This window comes from Rosa chinensis, chromosome 4, assembly GCF_002994745.2.
Source record: "Rosa chinensis cultivar Old Blush chromosome 4, RchiOBHm-V2, whole genome shotgun sequence".
Lineage (NCBI taxonomy): Eukaryota > Viridiplantae > Streptophyta > Magnoliopsida > Rosales > Rosaceae > Rosa > Rosa chinensis.
The window spans coordinates 48,066,405-48,078,770 of NC_037091.1; the positions used below are offsets into that span (position 1 = coordinate 48,066,405).

General features: G+C 38.2%; 1 long non-coding RNA gene across 1 annotated transcript; it reads right to left on the bottom strand.

Moving 5' to 3' along the window:
* Positions 1-156: 156 nt before the first annotated feature.
* Positions 157-1,548, bottom strand: LOC112200442. Its single transcript, XR_002936311.2, has 2 exons — positions 1,204-1,548; positions 157-488 (listed from the first exon to the last, which is right to left on the bottom strand). It is a non-coding gene; the product is annotated as an uncharacterized LOC112200442 (long non-coding RNA).
* Between the last annotated feature and the right edge of the window lie 10,818 nt (positions 1,549-12,366).

Here is a 12,366-nt window from a genome sequence, read left to right on the forward strand (position 1 = left end):
GTAAAACACATTAGGTGACAACTGATTGTGACAACACAAAGTTGTTGCATTTTCAATTTAGTGAGAAATTTATATTTTTTACGTCAACATTGACAAATGATATCGGCGACAACCCAAAGTGAAAATTGATATCTATTAGCTAATTTGGATATGAAATTGAATAGAAACCTGAAGCACAACAAATATGCTTTATATTATAAAATGCATAAGAGGTTCATACACTATGCAAGGCGGATCTTATACATATAAAAAGGGTAACTATCTAAATGGTTCTTGAAAAATACTGCTACTAGCCACTACATCTACCAGATCATTCATCTTCTTCTTGCTTCTAATCTTCCTCCATGACTAGACTGTCCCACTATGATTAGGATCCTGTTGTCCACTGTGCCTCTAGATTAGACTCACCTTGAGTCCTCCATCTTATTCAACTTGTCCTTTAGGTAGGAATAGAACAAGAGATAGAATGTGATCGATAATATAGAAACCTGCAAAATTCAATCAGCGCCCAAATAAGATGCAATCCAAGACAAAACCAACACACCAAATACACATACACACAATACAGTAGAAAGTAGAAAAGAATATAACAGAGGTTGTAAAGAAAGAGAGAAGGAGAAAACTAGTCCTTCATCTCAGTTGAAATAACTATTCAAATCAATAGTTACTTCTACTGCACCAACTAATTTATCTTGTGGGGTTAACTTGGCATTAAGCAATATCTGTCTTTGATCAAAGTTAGTGACAGAAAAGAAAACTCTAATAGATGAAAAGAACTCTTACAGTAGTAACTTTGAGTTGGAGAACAATGACACGAGGGAAAGTTAGTTTAACAATAGTCAATGTTAAACATGCTACTTCAATAAGAATTCCTCCAGCCATATCAGCTCTTCATTTCTCTAAAATACAATCAGCAACATAGTAAAATCAAAGCTCAATCATTAGAGTGAAGAAAGCAAAATTCTGTAGGATTTGATTGCCAAAAGATAACTAAAAATACAAATAAAAGCTCAGTGATCATGATTACTTGCTACTGATTTTGCTTTGCCCAGAAAGGCAGTAAAAGTAACAGCTAGCAAGATTACTACTACTAGGCCATTAAAAATCAGGCCAAAGTCGAACAGATGAAACAGATGTGAGATGTCAATGAAGGGTATAATTAAACAATAGAAAGCCAAATTAAACCCGAAGAAGGAGATTCACCATTATTTTTCTTCGTGATGTGATGGGAGGAGCTTGCTCGGTTTGAGTGAAAACGGCTCAGTGTAGATGGCGACAAACGCCGAGACAACGGAGTGGATCGCACCAAACCCGGTCCGGTAGTTTCCGCAGCGGACAGCAGCGACGAAGGCTGAAACTTTCGGCGAGCCATTTCAGAGAATGAGGAGCGTGACAGCGGCATCCCCTCCGCTGTCTTGGCATCATCGCCATCTACTCATGACGAAAGATTGGGGGCGGAGGTTAGGTTGGTGACTTGGTGATGACAAGAAAGAAGTTGTCTGGGAGGTAGAGAAGAATACGGCTGCCAGCCTCTCTCTATAGATTTAGGGCGTGGGGTCGTAATTAACTAGGTTTTTATTCTATAATTTCTATGTATTTATTATTTTTTATTTTCTGATAAAAAAAAAAACCGGTCTTTTGATGGATTGCGCCTTTTTTTCAATCAGATGGCGCATTTTTTTTAAATAATTTTCATTCAAAATCTCTATATTTTGTATTATTTAGGGTTTAAAATTTACAATTTTAGACTCCGGAAGATACCACCGCCGCTGGGTATTATTCAAAAAATTTCATATGAGAGCGAGTTTGTGACATATAGATTGTAGTATGGTAGTTTAAGGCTTTAAGTAAGGGTGTATTTCTAGTAAAAGTCTTATTTTATAAATCTTATTCTGTTAAAAAAAAATGATAACTATTAAGACACTAGTTTGACACTCTCTATAAGGCTCTGATTTCTAAGTTAATTCAAAAGTAGAAACATAGCAATATACAAATCTAAAAGTTTAAAATAAAGATATAGGGAGATTTTACCCTTAAAAGATGTGATGTAATAGACCTATTTTCTTTTGTCTCTTAGTCATGAGATTATTCTTTAATTTCCACAAACTTGTTAATTACACTATCCAATTGATTATTGCTAGGAAAATTGATAAAAGCAATACTTTACCTCTCTCTGTTTGATCAACCACATACTAGTCTCTCTGTTTGCCTTGGTATTACATATTCTTTCTTTTTTTTGTTACAAGAATGTCTTAAACATTAACATTAACTGACAACTCGTAGAAGTATGGTATTACATATTCTTTCTTTTGATGGATTTCTCCTTAGCCGGATTTCTCTCAAGAGGATTACTCCTTACTCAGATTCGTCTTGAGGAGATTTCTCCTTACCTGGATTTCTCTTGAGAGGATTTATCTTCACCTATATTCACCCTAAGGGGATTACTCCTTACCCATATTCGTTTTGAGGCGATTTCTCCTCACACGGGTTCACCTTGATGGAATTTCCTCTCACCCAAATCAAAATTGAGAGGTTTCACCTCATTTAGATTCACCTTGAAGGGATTTCACCTCGCCCAGATTGACTCTAAGAGATTTCACCTTGAGGTTTTTTTCACAAACATATTGAGCTGCCTCTCTATTAGGCCATTTTCTGCCTCTCTATGAGGGAATTCACCTCGGAGATATATTATATATTTGGGATATATGATATATCTAATATTTTTTCTCTTCGCACATATATTTGACGATATTAGAGAAATTTCGCTGAAACAGCAGAAAAAAAGATATTTTCCTCTATGATATATCAGTGGGTTGTGAGAAAGTTAAAGTTGTCACATAATCATTAAGCGACAAGTAGTAAAAGTCATCGCTTAATTGGTCTTTTGTGAGAAAATTGAAACTGTCACATAAAAATTAACCGAAAACTCATACAAGTCGTCGTCCAATTAGTTTTCAGCGAGAAAGTTCAAGTTATCACACAAACATTAAGTGACAACATATAGAAATCGTCACCTAATTCATCTCTTGCAAGAAAATTGCAGTTGTCACATAAATTTTAACCGACAACTTCTATGTTGTCACATAAACAATAAGTGACAACCTGTTGAGGTCGTTGCCTAATTGGCTTTTTGCGAGAAAAGTAAAGTTGTTACATAAACATTTACCGACAACTCGTAGAAGTCGTTACCTAATTAAATTTCAGTGAGGAAATTCAAGTTGTCACATAATCATCAAGAGACTAACTGTGAAAGTTGTCTCACCTAATTGGTCTTTTGCGAGAACATTAAAGTTGTCACATAAACATTAACTGACAACTCGCAGAAGTCGTCGCCTAATTGCGTTTCAATGAGGAAGTTCAAGTTGTCACATAATCATCAAGCGACTACATGTAAAAGTCGTCGCCTAATTGGTCTTTTGCGAGAACATTAGAGTTGTCACATAAACATTAAGCGATAACTAGTAGAAGTCATCGCCTAATTGAGTTTCAGTGAGGAAGTTCAAGTTGTCACTTAATCATCAAGCGACTACCTGTAAAAGTTGTCACCTAATTGGTCTTTTGCGAGAACATTAAAGTTGTCACATAAACATTAAGCGATAACTAGTAGAAGTTGTCGCCTAATTAGTTTTTAGTAAGGAAGTTCAAGTTGTCACATAAACATTAAGCGGCAACCAGTTAAAGTTATCGCCCAATTGATTTTCAGCGAGGAAGTTAAGGTTGTCACATAAACATTAACCAACAACTCACAAAAGTTGTTGCTAAATCATTCTTCAGTGACAAAAATCCAGTTGTCACATAAGCATTAAGCGACAATTGGCAGAAATCGTCGCCTAATTAATCTTTTGCAAGGATGTTAAAATTGTCACAGAAATATTAACCGACAATTGGTAGAAATTGTCGCCTAATTGACATTTTGTGAGGAATTGGGTGTCGCATAATGTCAAATGGACGACAACTGTCAATTTGTCGCAAATACTTACTTTATGCGACAAATTGGTTGTCGCCGATGGGATCATGTGCGACAACTGAAATTTCCTCGTATTTGCTAAGTTTTTGCGACGAATTTTGGGTTGTCACAATGAAATTCCTCGCTTTTGCTATTTTCTCTTGTAGTGTGACCTAGGATTTTGGAGTTTTGGCCGTGAAAGTCCGGATCGAAGCAAGGTTTGCTCCGGTTGCAGTTTTGGGATTTTGCCGATTTCCGGCCATTCCGGCCACCTCCGGCCACCTCCGGCCACCAGATTCACATCGAAGGTTTGGTTTTTGATGGAGATTATTTCTCCTAAGGTTGTTCATTCCAATTTGCATTGTAGAGGTCGAATTGACAATTTTTCATTTCTAGGGTTCTTGAAGTTTCGGGGCTTTCCTTCACCGGCTTGATTCGACCACTTCGAGGTAAAATTGGATGATGTTGTAGTTGGGAAAATTGTTGGGCCTGTTGTGTAGATGCTAGTGCCGGAATTTGGTGGTCATCTGAGGAAGTGGTTGCCGGTGCGTGGGGACCACGCGCTGCCACTGTAGGTAGCGCGTGGTGGTGCGTAGAGCTGTGTTTTAATTGCAGTTTTAATCCCATATACCCTATAACGATTGTAGAATGTAATGTATGAAGTTTGGTGGAAATTGGAGGAATTACGAATTGAGTTTAATTGATTAATTATTGATTTTCGCGAGTTCGATCGCCGAATTCCTTTCGGTTCCACTTTAGATATTACATCGATGAAAGATTAATGTTGGAGTATTAAGGATGGATGTTGTAGAGGGTTGAGGAGTCGGATGTTAGGAAGGGGATGTTTTGAATTTCCAATTATAAGTATCGTAAAGTTAAAGTTCCGTCCTGTGAATTATATATATTTATGATTGTTATTCGTACAGGACGAGAGGAGTCTCCATACGAGGAGAATCACGAGCGACGTCAGGATTGACCGCATATTGTGAGTGGACCTTTGATTTTAATTGATGCATGCAAATTAAATTCCGCAAGTTTTAAGTTATTGATTTATCAACTTAATTATCGAGCATTTTATTTTGGTTTGGATTATTGAATGTTTTGTTGGTTTGAACTTTTGAATTAAGATTCGTTATGCTCGATTTGAGGATTTTGATTTATGCGGATTCGGAAATTTATACTATTGATTTTATATTTATAGTCAGCTCTTTGAGCTTTTTATGAGATTTACGAAATAAGAATTCGAGGAAGCAAAACTTTATACTTCTTTATACCCTACTTATTGGAACTTGAGATGATCTTGGCGTGTGGGGTCACGTCTTTATACACTTGGATTCTTATTTCGTGAGATATGTGGGGGAACTATACAGATTTATTGGCTTTCGACGATCTGCTTCCTCACCATACGCGGGTCATGTGCTCAGGTCTCCTCCTCACTTACTTTGTGTTTGTGAGTGGCAGTTGATGTAGCTTTCTCCTCCTCACGTGGGTGGTAGTCGAGGTGATATTCTCCTCCTCGCACAATCTATGTGTGAGTGGTAGTTGAGGTTATTAGTTCTCCTCCTCGCACAATCTATGTGTGAGTGGCAGTCGAGGGTAGGTAGAGCCTGAGGGGCTCCATTCCCGTATGGTGAACCCATTTTTCCCCATATTCTTTTGTTGTTGTTCTTGACTAGCGGGGCTAGTCGGGTTTTCTTATTTATTGCATGCATCGGGAGTTTTATGGATATAAATGTAGAAAAGTATAAAACCCTTTTTCTTTCAATTATTTATTTTTGTCCACTCACGCTAACGTTTTTATATACTTTTCCCTGGGCCCTTCGGTTTCAAATGCCCAGATTGCAGTATTGTTGCTCGGTGTACGAGTGTGAGCCATAGTGACCGCACCTGCTTCCGCCATCACCTTCTGTAGGTTACCTGTTTAACCTACTGCACTCCTTGTCTATTTATAATCCTAGAATGCTCTGATTACTAAGGGATATGTGACCCAAACTTGTATGAATTATATTTGAGGTCGATGACCTAACTTTGGTGATTGTAGTAACTTTTACCTTTTGGAGATTATGTATGATGTTATTAACTTTGAGATGGGTTTGGTTAAATTTGGGAGCAGGGTGGCTCCAGGAGTTATGGTTGGATGATTAGAAGTGAATTTTGGTTTTCCGCAGGATTTTGGGTTATCCATTTTTAAGGGAGGTTATGCCGAAATTTTTGGTAAATCTCCTTTAAAGGTGGGTCCCGCAGGGCCACTTCGGATTCCAGGGTGGAATTCGGGTGGGTCTTGTCAATTACCCTCTAATAGATGTCTATTGCCCCTCAATAGACGTCTATCAGCCATGTATTGCCCTCCAATAGACATCTATCAGCCATGTATTGCCTCCCCAATAGAACTTTCGGTTGCCGGAATAGGAACTAATATTCCTAAAATTAGACAAATAAAACTCTGATTAAAGAAAGAAAAAAAAATTATATCAATTTTAAAACGTCTATTGACCCCTAATAGACATTCAAAACTTTTTTTTTCTTTCCTTCTGTCCCGTTACTTAAAATAAAATAAAATAAAACAAAATGATTTGGGCACCCAGAAAGGATCTGGGCACTAAATTGGAGCAAACCCACCAGAAATTAGGTTGGATCTTGGGTGTAGGCATGCAGCTGTGGGATCCCCATCGTCGTCATTATCGGAATGACCGGTTCTCATCGAAACAAGGCCGCATGGTGGGCCAAGTTTGCATCGGCGCTGTCTCCGGCTTCGAAGATCCGGACCTGTCACGCCACTCTGTCTGTGCTGGGTGCTCCGTTTACGGCTTAAACGACAAGGTCCCGTTCTTGGGTTCCGACCGGACGGACCAACCGGCGAGCCTCTACGCAGCGACGAAGAAAGCCGGCAAGGCCCACAGAATCGACGGCGAAGGATTGGCCGATTTACATGCCTCGAGAAGAGTAACGAGGTCGGCGATGTTGCTGTGGACTGAGGAGGGGTTCTCCATGACGTACCGGACTCCGGGCCTGAGCGGCTAGGTGCATGTCTTCAGGCTGTCGCAGGTGAGAGCATTATCGACGAGGAGTGGAGAGAGAGAGAGAGAGAGAGAGAGAGAGAGAGAGAGAGAGAGAGAGAGAGAGAGAGAGAGAGAGAGAGTGGTGTGACTGTAATTCTTTAATTAGATTGGGGGCAAAATGGTCATTTGCTGATAAATTGTGTATGTGGGAACAAAATCTGTTGCTAGGGTAAGTGAGATAATTTTTGCTTATTTTGGTGCTTTGGGTCAAGGACCCATGTAAATATTTTAATTTTTTTATTTTCCACATTTGAAGTCCTAAATTTGAATTTATTCACAACTAGAAAAATCCCTCGATTGTACTAAATTTAAGGAAATGAGCATCTCCATACCATTTTCTTTGTTCACCCTACTTGCTCATTACACCCTACATTTTAATTTTAATTATTAAATTTACTTATTTAACCCATTTCTCTTTCCAAGAATATCCTTATATGACATATCCAATTAAAAAATAAATATTTTTAGTGAAAATCTCTCATTTAATTTATACACATAAAAAAAATTAAAATTTATTAAAGTTTCCTAATAAAATCATAATCTGATTTACTCCCATTTTTAAAATTTTTTCTTTCAATTTCAATGTTCTCTATTTCAATCTATGTAAAAAGATTAGTAAATTTACAACTATGAAGAAGAGATTGATTTTTTTTTTCTTCGTGTTTTAAATTTTTACTTTCGGTGTTCAGAAAAAATATTGCAAAAATTTTGTGAATTGAATAACGAATTAACGATAAGGATGCAACAAAAAGGCCAAAAATAGTAAAAAATTCAAATTTGGGTGGAGAAGATAAATATTAATGTTATCCAATGAAAAATTAAGTAGTCTTTGTATTTAATTAATTACTTATATATTTATTTTTTCTTACATATTTGAATTTTAAAAAATTAGTGTACTTATTAGTCATTTTGCACTTGGTTAATATAGTCTTTCAATAATTCAAGTGTTTGTAAGGTGAACTAAGAAAATGGTAGGGTGACAATAGCCACACCCAATTGAATTTGAAGGCTGACTTGGCAAATGTTATTTTTGTTCAACTTCTTCTCTAATAGATATGTCAAATAACATCAATGTTTTATTTCTTTTTAAAATTATTTTATCTACAAATATCTGACTTTCTTTTATCTCTTTCTTCTCTCCTACTACTTCTCGACTTCTTCTCCTTCTAGTTCTTCATCTTCTTATCATTCTTCATCTCCTTCGCCACTTCTCCTTCTTAATTCCTTATTAATCCTCTTTTCTTTTGGGTTTTGTTTTTATTGTTTTGACGAGAAACATCAGATGCCCATAAAGATTAGTGCTTCTTGGGGGTGAATTAATGGGCGGGTGATCGCTGGGTCTTGGTTGGCGGTGAGACATGCCCATTGGACGACGCTAAGGGTTGGAGTCGATTCGGGAGATGATGGTAGAGAAAAGGTGCAGTGGTGAGGTCATAGATGAAGAAGAAGAAGCTGTGAGAGAAGACATGGGAAAGCCGATCTCTAGAGAGAAGAGATTTGGCTAGGAATCTGAAAGTTTCGGTCTAGATAGGAAGAAAGAGAGAGAGAGAGAGAGAGAGAGAGATAATAAAATAATAAAAGACATATGAGTTTGGTTCTGTCAAATTTGACAGCCCAAGTGAAGAGGTCATTTCCACATCAGATTTAGCATATGGGTTGGAGTGATTTCATATGTCTTTTATTACCGTTAAAGGCTTCCACGTGGATTTGACTACTCCATTGGAGATGGTCTAAAATATTTTAAGTTTAAGATAAGTGGGTTTCAACAATTTGGTTGCCTCTCTTGTGCTAGTTTCAACTATATTGAGCTACTTACTACTCATAAAAGATACAATGCGTCTTTTTGCTCTGCTAGGGTTTTTCCTAGCCGCAAAACTGATCGTGCATGGAATTGGGTTTGCTAGCCTAGCGGATCAGCGTGTTTGGCATCATCTCCTGTGAGGGATCTTGGTTGGCTTCTGCCTTCTGTCTCTCCTGTGTAGTGGTGGAGTGAGGGGTTCATCAAAGCGAGGACAAATAATGTTGTTGTGTTTTTGCAACGGCGGCTTTGCATCTTGATGTGGTGGCTCAGATTACTTTGCTTGCAGGGCTGAAGATGAGGCCCAAGGCCGTCTTAAATTTTTCAGAGGCCCTGTACGAAAACTTAAAATGCGACCCTCTACGTTTTAGTCTTATATAAAAACATTATGAAGAAAAATCATTGAAACTCATCAAATTCATAACTGAAACTTATACTTTAAAAATACTAAATATTCAATTAAAATGTAAAGTTTGCGCGCAGCGAAGAAAAATTACAAAAGATCTCACATAACACCCTCACAACTTCATTGCCATTCCCATTCTCTCTGGTATCATCAACCAGTTCCTCCCTATTAGTGTGCTCTTTATTGACTAAACATTCACCCAAACCTTCTGTTTCTCTGGTAATGAACCTACCAAGACTTCCCTTTACAGAAGGGCCCTATTTCATATTATTTTTAGGATTAAATACTTGTTACTCCATGTACTGTAGTTCATAAAACAGTTTAGTTCAAAAATTTTAAATTAAATATATTAGTCTTTATTCTCTCTAATTCTCACACAATAGGTCTTAAAATTACTATTTTACCCTTCACTTTTTTTTTCAATTGTTCTCTCTTTTTTATTTTATAAATTTTTCTCCCTTTTTCTTAATTTATTTTTCTGCTTGTTCTTATCCGGATGAACCTTCAAAGACAGCTTCCTATAAGCTTTTCGAACATCTTCAACACTACAACTTCTCTCCACCCCCAAAATCTCACAATAATCCTTCTTCTTCTTCAATTGCCTCACAATCGTAACCTGCTCCTCTGTATAGCCACACTATAGTGATTCCTGTCCCTCATTTCAAAGTCTACTGGGGGCCAATAATGTGTCTACTGCCTCATCTTCGTTACCAACAAACCCAACGTTTTGCTCATTATCCATAACCATCTCCACAACACCGTTCTTCAATTCGTCTTCGGTGACCTTCGACTCCTCCACATCGTTTTTAGGCTCGTCGTCGCTCATTAGATCCACCACATCGCTCACCGGAAGCTCATTCTGAGCCTTCCTGGCCCGAGTCCGGCCCAACGAACAGGTGACCTCCGCCTGAGCCAAATCAAGGTCAATTCGTGCTTCAGCCCCGGTCGTTCACCGGCGGGAAGCTCTACATGCAGAATGACCTCGACATGTCCGCCGCGTTCGTCACCAACCAGCTCTGCGACCTCGACTTGCTGCTCAGATCTGGCGTGCTCCACCAGTCAAACGCCACCACCTCCGTCATCTCGCCATCGCCGCCGCAAACGATGAGTCACGCAATCACCGTCGAGGCCTCATCGCCGACCCGGAAAACACCTCCTCCGTTTCGGTCTTCATCGGCGCCTTCTCCGGCGACGCAGAACCACTCGATCGGCGCCTCCTCCATTTGCCGCTGCTTCTGGAAATATTACTCCATGCCGGAGTCGAGAGAGAGAGAGAGAGAGAGAGAGAGAGAGAGAGAGAGAGAGAGAGAGAGAGAGAGAGAGAGAGAGAGAGAGAGAGAGAGAGAGAGAGAGAGAGAGAGAGAGAGAGAGAGAGAGAGAGAGAGAGAGAGAGACGTCTGAGAGGAAGAGAGAATATGATAGGAGAGTAATTTTTTAATTAAAATGAGGGCAATACTGTCAAATACTGTTGGATTGGGTAAACGAGGTTAAAAAACTCTTGGTGGAGTAAGTGGGCAATTTTTTGCCTAAAATTGGGTAAGTGGTCACAGCTATCATTTGTGGGTGATCTAAATTTCGTACGGCCACCCATATATTCTACTGTAGCCTTTGTTTTGTTTTTTCTTATGTTAGTTCTCTCTTACTCTAGAATTGATTTTGTTTCTTTTTTTAGAGGAGAGGTTTCAGTATAGTCGTCATTTTCCCACTCAGGCTTGAGGCCGAACCTCACTTCCAACTAAGCTGGGTTCCAATCCCCTTGAAAAAAAGTGAAAGACTTTTCTTTTTCTTGTAATCTTCATTCTTCAAGAACTTCTTGCGTTAGGAGAACAAGCATATAGCCATGTACTGACTTTTATATATGTTGCAATGTTGCTGAAACGTGTACCACATCCGAAATTGAATGAGCTTCATATAATGGGATTTTCCTATAAAAGAGCAGCAAAGGTCAGAGTCAGAGTACAAAGAACTTACAGCCCATAAGTTGAAATATACGTAAATAAATACACAGAACTAACACAGCACCGTGTATAATTGGAAAAAGAAAAAAAAAAAAAAATCCGTTCACCACTTCACCCCACGTAGTTGTATTACTAGATACACAGAAGTGAATTAGAAAAGGTCAGACTGCACAGACCTTAAACACCACAACATGCGTTGAGGATACCTTTGATATCTGGATCATCCCCAGCTTCTTTGTCCTATGAAGAAGAATAACAAGTCATTAAGTTCATGTCCAAATGCAAAGACGGAAATCTTTCAAATGGCTCTATGTGTACAAATGGAGTCAGTTTGTATGCTTTAAACCATATCTATGTGCTTCTCCTAATCAAAATTAGTGTCCTGTGTTTTGAGGAAGACAATGTCTCAAGTTTCAGTGTATCTGAAGTTGAACTCATTACTTCCATATGAGATGGACCATTTAACTCATTAATGCCTCATACGATGAGTGACTGGGATCTGCATTAACTTATTCTGAAAACAAAAAAGATAGTTTTGTGACTGTGGTGCCTTAAGAGGGAGGAGAAAATTAAACCCCCTACAGCTGATAAGAACTCTTTTACCTCCTTTGAATTCGGTTTGCTCAGAGAATGATTTTACATGCACCAAATTACTGCTTATAGTAATAATAAAGATTGATTGCATTTACATAAAATAGTAGATCAAAATATGAAATAGTTGGCAAAGTCTAGAGTCTAGACTCACGACCCTTGCTAAATCTTACTGCACAAAGCTTTTCAAACCAAAAAGTATAATAATTGTGTATGCATCATTTCTTTTGGCAAACCTGATCAATGCTACCATGTCCGATCAAAACAAGAGCCACACCAGATTCATCCACTATATATCCTGCCAACATATAACATGTGTTAGAACTGTGTTACCAAAATACTATGTAATCAAAACAAGTGTCTGCCGAACATTCTCCCAAGGGAGGCAAGATAGAGAACCAGTAACCTTGTATTAACTATTAACTCAATTCCATGCCTTGTTGAACCTACAAAATCTCTTCTAACTCTTATAAGAATAAATAGAGGGACAGAATTAACGTGGAAACATAAATGACAGGCTCAAAGTAAGAAAATTCGAATCATTACATTATGCTCCAAAACACGGTATTTACAAGAGAACATTCACAATGGCAAGGGGGTGCAGTACT